We start from the raw sequence: 15902 nt of genomic DNA, 5'->3' as shown, positions 1-15902 counted from the left end.
CCCCCTTCCCCATAAAAGGGGGCACTAGCACCCTGAGGTGCCTCCCAGGGCCTTACTGCTCCAGCTACTGTCCCGACTACAAACTTACCAGGAAGTGATGGAGCGGCACCTCCTGCTGCTCAGGAGAACATCCTGCTTCCTTGGCTCCAGCACCTCCATTCAGTTGTGGCAGGAGCCCCTCTGCCCCTTGCCCCGGTGGTGTGGGGTCTATGCCAGGCCAACAGCAAGCCCCCATCCCACTCCAACAGGAGCAGAAGGGCCTCTGGGGTGAGGCGTGGGCTGGGCAGAGGACAGGAGCTCTGTTTTGCTGCATCGGTTCAGATGGCACCGCCTCCAAGCCCGACATTTCATCCTCGCCACTCAGGGGATGCGCCCTGTGGAAGGGCTCAGAGGTGGCCTCGAGGGCGAACTTGTGATTTGAACACAGTGTGCCAACCTTCGGGCCCTTTTGTCCGTCCCTTATGATACAGTGGCCACTTTAGAGGACACTACCTGCTGAGTGCTCAAAACGGAATCTGGGCACAGAAGGAGACAAAAGGGACAGATGGCTGTTGCCCTCACTGAGTGGGGGGCCCGGAGTATGAGGCCTTGGGAGTGGGTCTGTGCCCACCCTAGGGGCAGCGGTCAGGCACCGTACCTGCAACGTTCCCAGGTTACAGTGACTTCAGGGGAGAATGTCAGGAGAAGGGGACCAGGTGACCCCTGGGGTTCTCCCTAGGGAAGTGGCAGGAAGGCGCCACAGCAGTAGGTCAGTGAAGAGGGAGCTCTCCCCACAGTGTGGCCACCAGGGCAAGAGCCGTAGGCATGTCACTCAACACGGTGCTTCCAAAAAGCCCAGATGTAGGGGGCCCTGGGGAAACCACAGCAATTGTACAAATGGCAGTGGCATTTTGAGGGTGGTTTCATTTGCTCCTCAATAAGCATTTCAGACGCCCACTCTGTGCCAGGCCAGGCCCGTGGGGTAACTGGATGGGCAGCCAAGCACACCCAGCGACAGAGGGCTGGGCGGAGGGCTGGGACTGCAGGTGTCCTTGCTGACTGCGATGGCGCTGGTGGGGGGTATGAGGTACAAGGGGCAGCAAGGTGGTAAGAGCCTTGAATGCTGGGGCAGGTGGTTTGGTTTGAAATGGAAGGCGCCAGGGAGCCAGTGCCAGTTAGAAGTGGGAGGCCATGGGGTGGGGGCGAGAAGGGGGGCCAGAGGGCCAGGGTGGCTGCGATAAGTCTGGGCAAGGAGCGAGGGGTGGGCCAGGGTAGCAGAGGAAGAGGAGGAGGAGGAAGAAGAGGAGGACACCAATGGAGGAAAGTTCATTGGTAGAGAGGCTGGGGGTGGGGTGGGGTGGGGAAGGGTGGCTCTGGGGATGCCACTTGGTGGAGAGGTTGTCCCTGCAGGACCCACTTGGATAGCTCCACCAAGAGGGGCTGCAGAGAACACGGAATCTAATCACTGAGCCTAGAAGAGGGGAAGAGACATCCTGCTGTCTCCAGCAAGGGACTCCCAGGGTCTGGTGTCCTCTTTCTAGCCCAGCATCACAGCCGTGCACACCTGGCTGTCAGAGCTCCCGGCTTGTCCCTCAGGGAAGAGATGGGGTTGGGCGTCTCCCTACGTGAGCCACAGAGGGGCAAGGCGAAGAGCTCGGGCGCTACCACTGCTGTGCTTTCTGGGCAGGAATCGGGGTGCTGGCCCCAGAGGCAGGTCCAGGCTGAGGCTGTGGTGGGCCCACTGAGCTTGACCAAGGGTGCCCTGGTCTCAGAATGCTCCAAGCTGAACCAAGGGTGCAGGGTCTCCCTGGGAGAGCGCCCAGGACTGACTGCATGGATCCTGCCTCGGTGGTCCTCCAGCCAGACCAAGAAGTGGGAAAAATGTCTACATCCTGCCTCCCAATGTGAGGCTAAGCTTGCTCCAGGTAGCTCATTCCCACGGGATCAAGGTACGTCTGCTGGAGGAGGGGGGAGGGCCACTCCTGTCCCTGCCCCATCAAAACAGAATCAGGCATTTTCTGGCTCTGAAGGCAGCAAGTTCCTTCAGAAATGGAATTGGCGTATCAGGGATGATTGAAATAAACAGTTTCCACTGGTGGGTATTTCTTTTATACTTCCTTTTCTTTTTTGTGTGGGTTTTTTTTTTGTTGTTGTTTTTTTTTTTTTTTTTTTGGATTGGGAGGCCCCACTCCCACAGCCTATATTCTTACAGAAAATGAAGACCAGGAGAGGTTTTGCCCATCTGCTCCATGGAGGTTTCTGTCCTCCCTGAGCTTACCTTAGCCTCTGGTGGTACTTCTAGGCTAGGCAAGTTCGAGCTCCTTGTGGGTAGAAGAAATAAATTTCCTCGGACCTACAGGGGCTCTTATATGCCTAGTATTAAGTGACAGCAAAATGATGCATCAATGCAAATTTTGAGTAATTAATTTCAATCATTCTCCCAAAATCCTTTAAAAAGAAAAACAGGCCGGGCTCGGTGGCTCACAGCTACTCCTAGCACACTGGGAGGCCAAGGCAGGAGGACCTCTTGAGCTCAGGAGTTCGAGACCAGCCTGAGCAAGAGTGAGACCCCATCTCTACTAAAAATAGAAAAAATTAGCCAGGTATGGTGGCGTGTGCCTGTAGTCCCAGCTACTCGGGAGGCTGAGGCAGGAGGATTGCTTGAGCCCAGGAGTTTGAGGTTGCTGCGAGCTATGATGACGCCACTGCACTCTAGCCTGGGGAGACAGCGTGAGACTATGTTTCAGAAATAAATTAAATAATAAAAATAAATAAATAAAACTTTAAAAAGATGCATCTGCCATCCTGTCGGTAGGAGGCTTTTGCACTGCCCGCCTCTCCCCCAGAAAGCTCTAGGATCGGGGGTTTCTAATCTCTTTTGTGCCTCAGGCCCCCAGCAGTCTGGGGAAGTCTATAATACGCTACTCTGAATAATATTTAAAATGCATGAAATAAAATGCGTAGACTTGTGAAGGAAACCAATTATACTGAAATTCAGCCCAAATATTAAATACAATCAAAAAGAAATCAAAATATTTTTTAAAATTTGTGATATGGTAATGTACACGCATGCTTCTTTATTAACACTTTAAATAACACACCCTAACAGCAGCTCTCATAACTACTATAATTTCGAAGGATGATGAGTATAAATGATACTTCAGAGTTTCTGCAGCAACCTAGACGTGCTGTGAAAGGATCCCTGATTTCTACTGGTGGCAAAGTGACAGCTGCTGCTGACACTGCCGCGGTTTCTCCTTACATGAAAGAAATGTAATTTTTCAGTTAGAGGTTAATTAAAATGCAGGCATAATTTTATTCTCATTCAAGTTTATGAACTTACTGATTTTATCTGTGAACCGTCCCAGGGCCTCAGGTCAACAGCCCTGCTCTCAAGAGTGGAGATGCATGAAAGTATTTGAAATTAAGCATTCAGAAATGGCAGAGGGACAGCAGCGTGATGTTGAATTCACCACCCCCCATCAAAAAAGTCCTCAGCTGGACCCCAACTGTATAAGCTAACCTTCTGACTCTATCAGGGGGAGTTTTGTTTTTTGAGGTTTTCTTTGTTGTTGTTTTTTTTTTTTTTTTTAGAGATAGGTTCTCACTCTGTCACCCAGGCTGGACTGCGGTGGCACAATCATAGCTCACTGTAAGCTCAAACTCTCCTGGGCTCAAGTGATCCTCCCGCCTCAGCCTCCTGAGTAGCTGGGACTACAGGCACCCACCACACCTGGCTAAAATACTTTTACCGTTTCTAGGATAATCCATGGATCTCAATATTCAAAATTAAAATGGCTTTGCAAGACCCCAATAAAGTATAACTGTACATTAGGCTGATTTATGAATTGCTAATATTTATGTTTTAATAATGATATATTTATGGCAAAAGACAATCTTATTGGAGTTGAGCTAAACTGAGATGAAATAGAAGGAGGGAAAGATCCCCAAAGCAGCCGTTATCAGCAAGTTCTCCTCCAAGGCTGAGGTCAGATTGGGAGGGGGGCATCTTTTTGAGTTGCTTTAAAATCTTATCTGGAAGTCATAGCTGCAGCCATGAGCCTCCAAGGTAGCAAGGTAAAGGCTCAAAATTTTATTAAAAAACATGACTTTTAAGGGTTTTGTTTGGTTATAAAAGATAATAAATATATGCTATAATAGAACAGGCAATATAACATTTCTCAGCTTGAAGACCTCCTTATTTGAGGATACTAAATATTTTTTATGTAATCATTAATGTTTCACTTATCTGTAGTAATTTTTATTTCTCCTCTGTTGTAATAGTATAGTTGCTTTTTTTACTATTTTATTTTTAATTTTCTTTCTTTCTTTTTTTTTTTTTTGAGACATTGTCTTGCTCTGGTTGCCCGGGCTAGAGTGCCATGGTGTCAACCTAGCTCACAGAACCTCAAACTCCTGGGCTCAAGCAATCCTCCTGCCTCAGCCTCCTGAGTAGCTGGGACTATAGGCGTGCACCACCACACTTGGGTAATTTTTTCTATATTTAGTAAAGATGGGGTCTCACTCTTGCTCTGGCTGGTCTTGAACTCCTGACCTCAAGCAATCCTCCCGTCTCGGCCTCCCAGAGTGCTAGGATTACAGGAGTGAGCCACCGCGCCCAGCCTGTAATGGTGCAGTTACTATGTATGCAACACTGGGAGTGCAGCATGACATATTTAATTCATGAAAAGATTTTGATGTTTGCACCAAAGTTAAGATAGTGTTCAGTGCCTGTTCTAGTTACTATGTCTGTTCTGGTTGTTACTGCTGCATAAATCAGCTCAAAATTTATTGACTCACAGCAAAAACAATGATTTTGTTCTCTCTCTTAGTTGTGTGGGTCAGAATTCAGGAAGGGCTCTGCTGGGTGGTTCTGGCTCAAGTATCTTATACAAACACATGACAGCTGAAGTAGAGCAGCTGGGGCTACGCTTCACTCTCCAAATAGCTTCAGGGTCTTTCCATCTGGGCTAGTTTGTGCTTCCTTACAACATGGTGACCACAGGGCTATTGATGTGTTTACATTGTGGCAGAATTCCTCAAGAAAAAGTATTCCACTGGTACAGTGGCTCACACCCATAATTCCAGCACTTTGGGAGGCTGAGGTGGAAGGACTGCTTGAGCCCAGGAGTTGGAGACCAGTCTGGACAACACTGCAAGACCCCGTCTCTATGAAAAATAAAATATTAGCTGGTAATCCTAGCAGGAGGTCAGGAGTTCAAGACCAGCCTCAGCAAGAGCGAGACCCCCATCTCTACTAAAAATAGAAAGAAATTAACTGGACAACTAAAAATAGAAAAAAATCAGCCAGGCATGGTGGGTGCATACCTGTAGTCCCAGCTACTCTGAAGGCTGATGCAGGAGGATCACTTGAGCCCAGGAGTTTGAGGTTGCTGTGAGCAAGGCTGACACCACAGCACTCTAGCCTGAGCAACAGAGCAAGACCCTGTCCCAGGGAAAAAAAAAAAGAGAGAGAGAGAGAACAAGTTTTAAGTATTCCAGCCAGAAATCAGATTGTATGTTATGACCTAAGATTGAAAGTCAAGTGGTGTCACTTCTGCACAGTTGGTTGCAGCCTACCCAGAACTCAGGGGGAAAGGACTCAGACTCCATCTCTTTATGAGGAAGTGGTAAGGTTCTAAAGGAGCCTATGCGATGGAAGAGATTCTTGTAGCTATTCTTGTAGATATTCATCTCTGGAAGATAGCTTCAGCCACAGTCCCCATGGTCATAACTATCTCACTTTTCTCTGCCTTTTTTTTTTTTTTCCTAGAGACCATGCCACTGTGTTGCCTGGGCTGAAATATGAATGCTAATTTTTTTTTTTTAACTCTAAGGTATACCCCCAACCAAATTGACATTAGAGAATATACAAGTAAAATACAAGCATGGGTTGGCAACTAAAATGTATGATAATCCAAGTATGTTGGTGGTATCTTTATGAATTGACTCTTGAGGAACTCAGATAAGAATAAAAACATCCTATGGACCTACATAAATTGTTTCACCTAAACTTTCTTGGTATAGTTTTTTGTGTGTGTGGTAAAATGTACATAATATAAAAGTTACCATTTTCCAGCCTGAGCAAGAGTGAGACCCTGTCTCTACTAAAAATAGAAAAACTTGGCCAGGCATGGTGGCACGTGCCTGTAGTCCCAGCTACTTGGGAGGCTGAGACAGGAGGATCACCTGAGCCCAAGAGTTTGAGGTTGCTGTGAGCTAGGCTGATGCCACAACACTTTAGCCCAGGTGACAGAGTGATACTCCATCTCAAAAAAAAAAAAAAAACCAAGTTACCATTTTAACCTTTTTTGATTGTACACTCAGTGGCATTAGGTACATTCACATTGTTGGGCAGCCATTACCACTATCCATTTCCAGAACTTTTCCATCATCCCAAACTGATACCCTACACACATTAAACACTAACTCCTTATTTCTGCCCCCTTGACCCAGCCTTTATATAGTTTTTAAAATGTACTATTTGACATATTTCTGATACTTAATTTTATTTAATATTATTACAATTGGATTTTCTGACAATGTTGTTTAACTTTTAGAAATTTGCATCAGTATTTATCTAATGGTCACTAAAACATTAAATATAAACACCAAAAATGTCTAAGAAAAGATAAACAGCAGTATACACGTACATATATACGCACACATGTATCTACCTTCCCATGGAAATAAAGAGGTAAAAGATGACTTAAATATACCTCCAAAAGTTTATACCTTAGTTTTAATCACTGTTCTCTATTTTATTGCTTTACTAATTTGGGCACTTAATATCTCAAGTAAAATATTTGAAATATTTGGTGCCTTGTTCCTTCAATTTCCTGGTGTCCACTTAGGGGAAGACTAGAATTTTTCTTTTCAAGTAACAAACCTATAGACCTGTATGCTGTAAATCTTATTCTAAGGCATTTAGGCTAAAAATAAAATTCATAATCAATACCCCACCCCACGCACACACACATGCACCCCATATGTATGCAACCTGATGATTAGAAAACCACACTAGTTCTTCTAAAGTTTAAGATGAAATGGTAGATAGGTGAAAGGACAGAGTTAAGGTTGTAGGTGTCATCTTCTATCAAGACGGGGGTCACGGATGGCTTGGCATGGTGGCTCACGACTCTGGAAGGCAGAGGTGAGAGGATCACTTGAGCTCAGGAGTTCGAGACCAGCCTCAGCAAGAGTGAGACCCCATCTCTACTAAAAATAGAAAGAAATTAGCTGGACAACTAAAAATAGAAAAAATTAGCTAGGCGTGGTGGCCCATACCAGTAGTCCCAGCTACTTGGGAGGCTGAGGCAGGAGGATTGCTTGAGCCCAGGAGTTTGAGGTTGCTGTGAGCTAGGCTGACCCCATGGCACTCTAGCCCGGGCAACAGAGCATGATTCTGTCTCAAAAAAAAAAAATGGGGCCAGGCGCGGTGGCTCACGCCTGTAATCCTAGCACTCTGGGAGGCCGAGGCGGGTGGATCGCTCAAGGTCAGGAGTTCAAGACCAGCCTGAGCAAGAGCGAGACCCCGTCTCTACTAAAAATAGAAAGAAATTATCTGGCCAACTAAAATATATATAGAAAAAATTAGCCGGGCACGGTGGCGCATGCCTGTAGTCCCAGCTACTCGGGAGGCTGAGGCAGTAGGATTGCTTAAGCCCAGGAGTTTGAGGTTGCTGTGAGCTAGGCTGACGCCACGGCACTCACTCTAGCCCGGGCAACAAAGCAACACTCTGTCTCCAAAAAAGAAAAAAAAAAAAAATGGGGTCACAGGACACACTGGCCCTCCATCCTGAAACAGGAGCACTCAAGACCCTAGACATGATGCAATGAAGAAGAACAGCGATCACTGAAAGACAAGATATGAATGAAGTGAGCCCTGCAGTTGCCCCAGCTCACTGACTGGAGAAAGTTTTCAGGCTGCAACACAGAGAGGGGAGACCAAGAAGGAGCCCAGCAGCCTCTCCAGGTTGAATAAACAGGGCTGGAAGTTCAGAAAGCCAAAATGGCTAGAGTTCACAGGGCACCAGAAAGGAGAGAGCTGCACTTTGAGGGAATTCTGGAGGCTTGTAGAGGACCCTCCCTGAGTATTCAGTTGAGTAATTTATTAATCAGCATACGCATATGAAGAAACTTCCCGAGGCCAGGGAGAGAACCGCCTGGAAGGATTGGAGGGTACAGTGCCCATTGCCCACACAGGCCAAACATAGTACATGCTTTCAATAGCCAGAGTGGAAAATCTCCAAATTCAAAGCACATTGGTTAAAGTGTGAAGGCGGTCATTTCTCGGTAGGAGGGAGAATTAACCTTAGACAAAACAGCCCTGGTTCCACTTAAGAAAGTTTGAAAGCAAGACCTAAATAGAACAAACTTTTCAATAACTTAACTGAATCCCAAAACAGCACTCAAAAATATTCATAAGAAAACAAAAATAGCCAGCATCCAACAAGGTAAAAGTCACAAGGTCTGGCATCCAATTTAAAATTACCAGGCATGAGAAGGAAGAGGAAAATACAACTTATAATGAGAAGAAAACTTAATCAACTGAACCTGACTCAGAAATGACACTGATGATAGACTTGGTAGACAAGGATATTAAAATACCTGTCATAAAACTATATTCCATATATTCAGGAACATATGGAATTGAGTATGTTAAGGATTGAATTTGGCCGGGCGCGGTGGCTCACGCCTGTAATCCTAGCACTCTGGGAGGCCGAGGCGGGTGGATTGCTCAAGGTCAGGAGTTCGAGACCAGCCTGAGCGAGACTCCGTCTCTACTAAAAATAGAAAGACATTATATGGACACCTAAAAATCTATTTAGAAAAAAAAATTAGCCGGGCATAGTGGCGCATGCCTGTAGTCCCAGCTACTCGGGAGGCTGAGGCAGTAGGATCGCTTAAGCCCAGGAGTTTGAGGTTGCTGTGAGCTAAGCTGACGCCACGGCACTCACTCTAGCCTGGGCAACAAAGTGAGACTCTGTCTCAACAAAAAAAAAAAAAAAAAAAAAAAAAAAAAAAAAAAGGATTGAATTTATTAAGTAGAAATGTGGAAGATAACAAAGGTCCAAATCAAACTTCTAGAGATGAAAACCACAACGACTGAGAAGAAAAATACACAAGATGGGATTAATGGCAGAGTAGCCACCGAGAAGAAAAGGTTAGTGAACTTGAAGGTGTAGCCATAGAAATTATTCAAAATGAAACACAGAGAAAAAAGACTGCGTAAAAGTGAACAGACCAGACACAAAAGAACAAATATTGTATGATTCCACTTACATAAACTATCTAGAACAGGCAAATACATAAAGACAGAAAGGAGATTGGAGGTTATCAGGGACTGGGTGGAGGAAGGAATGGGGAATTGTTGCTTAATGGCTACAGAGTTTCTATTTGGGGTGATGAAATGTTTTGGAAATGGAGCGCAGTGATGATTGCATACAATTGTAACTGTAATTAATGCCATCAAGGTGTATACTTAAAATGGTTATAATGTCAAATTTTATCTTATATATATTTTACCACAATATTAATTACATAAGACAAGCTGTTTAAAAAGAAATGAACAGAGCATCAGCAAACTGTGGGATAACCCCCAGCAACCAGTATATGTTCACCTGGGGTCACCAAAAGTGGGGAGAGGAGAGAGAAAAGGAAACCAAAACATGGAAAAAATAAGAGCTAAAAATTTTTCACAAATTGGATGCAAACAGTAAACCTACAGATCCAAGAAACTCAACAAGTCTTAAGTGCACAAAACATGAAAAAAATTACATCAAGACACATCATAATCAAATTGCTTAAAATCAGTGATAAAGAGAAAAATCTTAAAATTGGCCAAAGAAAAAAGACACATTAGGTATATGGGAACAAAAATAAGGATGACAACAGTTTTCTCATCAGAAATAATGAGGACAGTAGATCGACATCTTTAGAACTGCCAACCTAAAATTCTATACCCAGCAATAATATTTTGCAAAAAAATGGAGGCAAAATATATAGAAAACTAATGACAAAAAAAATGGCTCTTTGAAAATATCGACAAAATTGACAAACTTTTAGCTAGACTGGCAAAGAAAAAAGAACACAAAAATAACTAAAATTAGACATAAGGTTGGAGCCTTACCTTACACGATATATAAAAATTAACTCCAAATGGATCAAAGACCTAAACTTAAAAGGTAAAACTATAAAAATTTTGAAGAAAACATTGTGGAAATTCATGACATTGAATTTGGCAATCATTTAATGGTTATGATACCAAAAGCACAGGCAACAAAAAATAAATAAATAAATTAGAGTTCATCAAAATTAAGAACTTTTGTTCGTCAAAGGACACTATCAAAAAGCAAAAGGACAATCTACAGGATGGGATAAAATATTTGCAAATTATAACAAGGGCTTAATATCCAGAATATATAAAGAAAACTCATGGGCCAGGTGTGGTGGCTCACGCCTGTAATCCTAGCACTCTGGGAGGCTGAGGCGGGAGGATCACTTGAGCTCAGGAGTTCAAGATCAGCCTGAGCCAGAGCAAAACCCCGTCTCTACTAAATATAGAAAACAGTAGCTAGGCATGATGGCACATGCCTGTAGTCCCAGCTACTCAGGAGGCTGAGGCAGAAGGATTGCTTAAGCCCAGGAGTTTAAGGTTGCTGTGAGCTAGGCTGATGCCACGGCACTCTAGCCTGGGCAACAGAGTGAGACTCTGTCTTGAAAAAAAAAAAAAAAAAAAACCACCAACGCTCACAACTCAACTATAAAAAACAAAACAAATGATCCAATTTGAAAATGGGCAAAGGACTTGAATAGACATTTCTCCCAAAAACACATACAAATAGCGAATAAGCACATGAAAAGATGCTCAATATTATTAAAAATCAGGGAAATGCAAATCAAAACCACCATGGGATACCACTGCACATCTATTATGATGGCCATATGTTTTGGAAAAAAAGGAAAATGACAAATGTTGGTGAGAATATGGAGAAATTGGAACTCTTCTGTACTGCTGGTGGAAATGTAAAATGGTGCAGGCCACTGTGCAAAACATTTTGGCAGTTTTTCAAAAACATAAACATAAACTACCACATAAGCCAGCAATGTCACTCCTGTTAATATGTATCCAAAAGAATTGAAAGCAGAAATTTGAACAGATATTTGTTCACCAATTGCTATGGTTTGAATGTCCCCTCCAAAACATGTTGAAATTTAATTGCCATTGTGATGGTATTGAGAGGTAGGACCATTAAGAGGTGATTGCAATAAATAATTGTACCAAGTGCACACTGTACATTTACTAAGACAGACCATATTCTGGGCCATGAAACACATCTCAATAAATTCAAAAGAATTCAAGTCATACAAAATGACCACATGGAATTAAACAAGAAACAAATAACAGAAAGATCCTTAGAAAATGCCCCTAAATATTTGAAAATTAAATAATGCACTTCTCAATGGATCAAAGAATAAATTAAAAAGGAAATTAGAGGCCAGGTGAGGTGGCTCACACCTGTAATCCTAGCATTTTGGGAGGCCGAGGCAGTAGGATTGTTGGAGGCCAGAAATTCAAGACCAGCCTGAGCAAGAGTGAGACCCTATCTCTACAAAAAGTAGAAAAATTACCCAGGTGTGATTGTTCTCACCTGTAGCCTCACCTACTTGGGAGGCTAAGGCAGGAGGATCATCGCTTGAGGTCAGGAATTTGAGGTTGAAGTGAGCTATGATGACACCACTGCACTCTAGCCTGGGTGACAAAGCAAGACCATGTCTTTAAAAAAAAATAAAATATAATAAAGCACAGCATATCAGAAGATGTGGGATGCCACTAAACAGTATTTAGGAAGAAATTTATAGCACTAAATGCTATGTTAGAAAACAACAAGGCTGGGCGCAGTGGCTCACACCTGTAATCCTAGCACTCTGGGAGGCCGAGGCGGGAGGATCACTGGAGGTCAGGAGTTCGAGACCACCCTGAGCAAGAGCGAGACCCCCGTCTCTACTAAAAAAATAGGAAGAAATTATCTGGACAGCTAAATGTATATATATATATACACACACACACACACACACACACATATATATGTGTGTATATATATATATATGTATATAGAAAAAAAATTAGCTGGGCATGGTGGCACATGCCTGTAGTCCCAGCTACTTGAGAGCCTGAGGCAGAAGGATTGCTTGAGCCCAAGAGTTTGAGGTTGCTGTGAGCTAGGCTGACGCCATGGCCCTCTAGCCTGGGCAACAGAGCGAGTCTCTGTTTCAAAAAATATATAAATAAAATTATAAAAACAAAGAAAATGTTATGGAGGCCAGGCGCAGTGGCTCACGCCTGTAATCCTAGCACTCTGGGAGGCTGAGACGGGAGGATTGCTTGAGGTCAGGAGTTCGAGACCAGCCTGAGCAAGAGCAAGACCCCGTCTCTACTAAAAATAGAAAGAAATTATATGGGCAGCTAAAATATATATATAGAAAAATTATCCGGGCATGGTGGCACATGCCTGTAGTCCCAGCTACTCGGGAGGCTGAGGCAGTAGGATCGCTTAAGCCCAGGAGTTGGAGGTTGCTGTGAGCTAGGCTGACGCCACGGCACTCACTCTAGCCCAGGGAACAAAGCGAGAGTCTGTCTCAAAAAAAAAAAAAAAAAAAGAAAGAAAGAAAGAAAGCAAGCAAGCAAGCAAGCAAACAACAAAGTTCTCAAATCAATTTATCTTAGCTTCAAGTTTAAGAAACCAGGAAAAGAAGAGGTAACAAAACCCCAAGCAAGTAGAAGAATAGAAATACTAAAGATCAGTGGGGAAATTAATAGAGAAAAATAAATGAAACCAAAAGGAGGTTTTTGGTCTCAAACTCCTGACCTCAAGGTTTTTTTTGTTTCTTTGTTTTTTTGTTTTGTTTTGAGACAGAGTCTCACTCTGTCGCCCGGGCTAGAGTGCCGTGGCATCAGCCTAGCTCACAGCAACCTCCAACTCCTGGGCTCAAGTGATCCTCCTGCCTCAGCCTCCCCAGTAGCTGGGACTACAGGCATGCACCACCACGCCTGGCTAATTTTTCTGTGTTAGTTGCCTGGCTAATTTCTTTCTATTTTTAGTAGAAATGGAGTCTCGTTCTTGCCGAGACTGGTCTCAAACTCCTGACCTCAAGTGATCCTCGCACCTCGGCCTCCCTGAGTGCTAGGATTACAGGCGTGGGCCACCGTGCCCGGCCTAAAAAAGCAGGTTCTTGGAGATCAACAAACTTAATAAACCTTCAGTCAAGACTAATCACAACAAAAGAAAAATGACACAAATAATGAATATGAAGAACGAAAGAGACAATGTCAGCAAAGACTCCACAGATGTATAAATAAGGGGATATTATGAACAACTTACACCAATAAACTCAACAACTTAGAGAAAACAGACAAATTCTCTGGAAAACATTAATTACCAAAGCTCATTCTAGGAAAAAATAGATAACCTCAATAGCCCTATATTTATTAAAGAAATTGGAAAGTTTGAAACTCTTCCCACAAAGAAAACTCCAGGCCCAGATGGTTTAACTGGTGAATTCTACCAAACAATGACACTTCACCAAAAAAAAAAAAAAAAAAAAAAAAAAAAAGTATGGATGGCAATAAGCACATGAAAGGATGCTTATTAGTCATTAGGGAAATGCAAATTAAATCATGAGATACCAACACACACCTGTTATAACATCTGAAATTAGGAAGACTGACCATCCCAATTGTTAGGATGTAGAACAACTAGAATTCTCACCTTCCCCTGGTGAAAATGCAAAATGCTTAAAACAGTTTGGAAAACAGTGTGGTGGCTTCTTAAAAAGTGAAAAATATAAATACCATAAAATTCAGCCATTCTGCTCCTAGGTATTTAACTAAGATAAATGAAATCATATGTCCACACAATGTCTTGCACATGAATGTTCTCAGCAGTCTTGTTTGTAACACCCAAAACTTGGAAACCACCCATATCAACAGGTAAGCAGATAAACAAATTCTGCTATATCCTTGCAATGGAATACTACCCATCAATAAAAAGGAATAGACTATTGATGTACATAACAACTTGGATGAATCTCAAAATAATTCTTGAATGAAAGTAGCAAGACAAAAAGAGAGGACATACTGTACGATGCCATTTATACAAAATTCTAGAAAATGCAATCTATAGCAGGAGGAAGCAGATCAGTGGTTGCCTGGGGAAGGGGGTGGGAGGCTGGGGAGGAAATAGGTGAGAGGAAGGGATTTAACACGGTCTGACCTTTGGCCCTGGATCAAGGCCAGCAGTTTGCTGAAATTGGTGGTTTCAAGCAGGAACCTAAAGAATTCTGTTTCTATAGTCTGTTGGCCATCTCGGAAATAGAGTGGTCAATTCATTAGAAAGAAGCATCTGAGTGAAAAAAATTAACAATAAAAACAAATACAAAAAAATAAAAGGGTCTGAACAAACTTTTGGGGGATAATGCCGATGTTCCTCATGTTCCTTGTGGTAATGGTTTCACATCATATCTATTAATATATGTCAGAGTTGACCAAATCATACACTTGAAACAAGCAGCTTATTATATGTCAATTTTACCTCAATAAAGCTGTTAAAGTGAAACAGTAGGCCGGGTGCAGTGGCTCACGCCTGTAATCCTAGCACGCTGGGAGGCCGAGGCGGGAGGATCACTTGAGCTCAGATGTTCGAGACCACCTGGAGCAAGAGCGAGACCCCGTCTCTACTAAAAATAGAAAAATTAGCTGGGCACAGTGGCATGTGCCTGTAGTCCCAGCGACTCGGGAGGCTGAGGCAAGAGGATCGCTTGAGCCCAGGAGTTGGAGGTTGCAGTGAGCTATGATGACACCACTGTACTCTACCCAGGGTGACAGAGTGAGGCTCTGTCTCAAAAAAAAAAAAGTGAAATAGTACAACAACTAAGGGATTATGGGTACTCTTTTTATAATATTCTTGAATAATTTTGTTTTAGAAAATTAAAGCTTCCAAAGCTTAGGTAACATTATTAAACTCATGGCTTGTTACAATATTTTAAAGCAAAATACATAAAATATAGTAAAAAGATGTTCTCTATTACAGAGAAAAGAGTCTACCTCAGAAAAGAGGAGAAAATAAAAGACTTATATTATTATAAGAAAGGGCTTAGTAAATTATAATTAAGTTTAAAATATCTGCATAAATTCATGAGCTTTGTTTTTGGGGTTTTTTTTTTTTTAATGAGTTTTGTTTTTAAATAAAATGTAATTTTTGTTTCTTTGAGACAGAGCCTCCCTCTGTCGTCGCCCTGGGTAGAGTGCAGTGGCGTCAGCCTAGCTCACAGCAACCCCACACTCATGGGCTCAAGTGATCCTCCTGCCTCAGCCTCCCGAGTAGCTGGGACTACTGGCATAGGCCACCACACCCAGCTAATTTTTTCTATTTTTAGTAGAGACGGGGTCTTACGCTTTGCTCAGGCTGTTCTCAAACTCCTGACCTCAAGCGATCCTCCCTCCTCGGCCTCCCACAGTGCTAGGATTACAGGCGTGAGCCGCTGTGCCTGGCCAGTAATTTTTTTTGTTCTGTCGTCCCACAATGCCCTCAATACTCTTGTGAAACCATAAAAATCTGTATTCCTATGGCCCAGATTTTGGTCTCTCATAGGATGTTTGAATAATACAGGGCCGAGGCTCCTTGCAAAGCGTAGCAGATTCCACGTTTGAGGCAGAGAACCTTAAAATGGGCCTAGAACATCTTACTGTCAAAAAGCAAGAGTGCTTTTAAAGGCTAATTGGAGATATAGCACTACAAAAAACAAAGAGCCAGCTTAAAGGGACATCCACTGGCCAAAGAGTGGCAATCTGAGCACCGAAAACAAGAGGAGGCTGGGCACAGTGGCTCGTACCTATAAGCCTAGCACTCTGGGAGGCCGAG

General features: G+C 43.1%; 1 non-coding gene across 1 annotated transcript; it reads left to right on the top strand.

The window, feature by feature from the left end:
• Positions 1 to 14257: 14257 nt before the first annotated feature.
• LOC138394946 (small nucleolar RNA SNORA2/SNORA34 family) lies at positions 14258 to 14386 on the top strand. The gene has a single exon (XR_011235454.1). It is a non-coding gene; the product is annotated as a small nucleolar RNA SNORA2/SNORA34 family (small nucleolar RNA).
• The last annotated feature ends 1516 nt before the right edge of the window (positions 14387 to 15902 follow it).

The sequence above is a fragment of the Eulemur rufifrons genome, chromosome 14, assembly GCF_041146395.1.
Source record: "Eulemur rufifrons isolate Redbay chromosome 14, OSU_ERuf_1, whole genome shotgun sequence".
Taxonomy (NCBI): Eukaryota; Metazoa; Chordata; class Mammalia; order Primates; family Lemuridae; genus Eulemur; species Eulemur rufifrons.
This window is presented reverse-complemented; position numbering and strand designations above follow the sequence as displayed.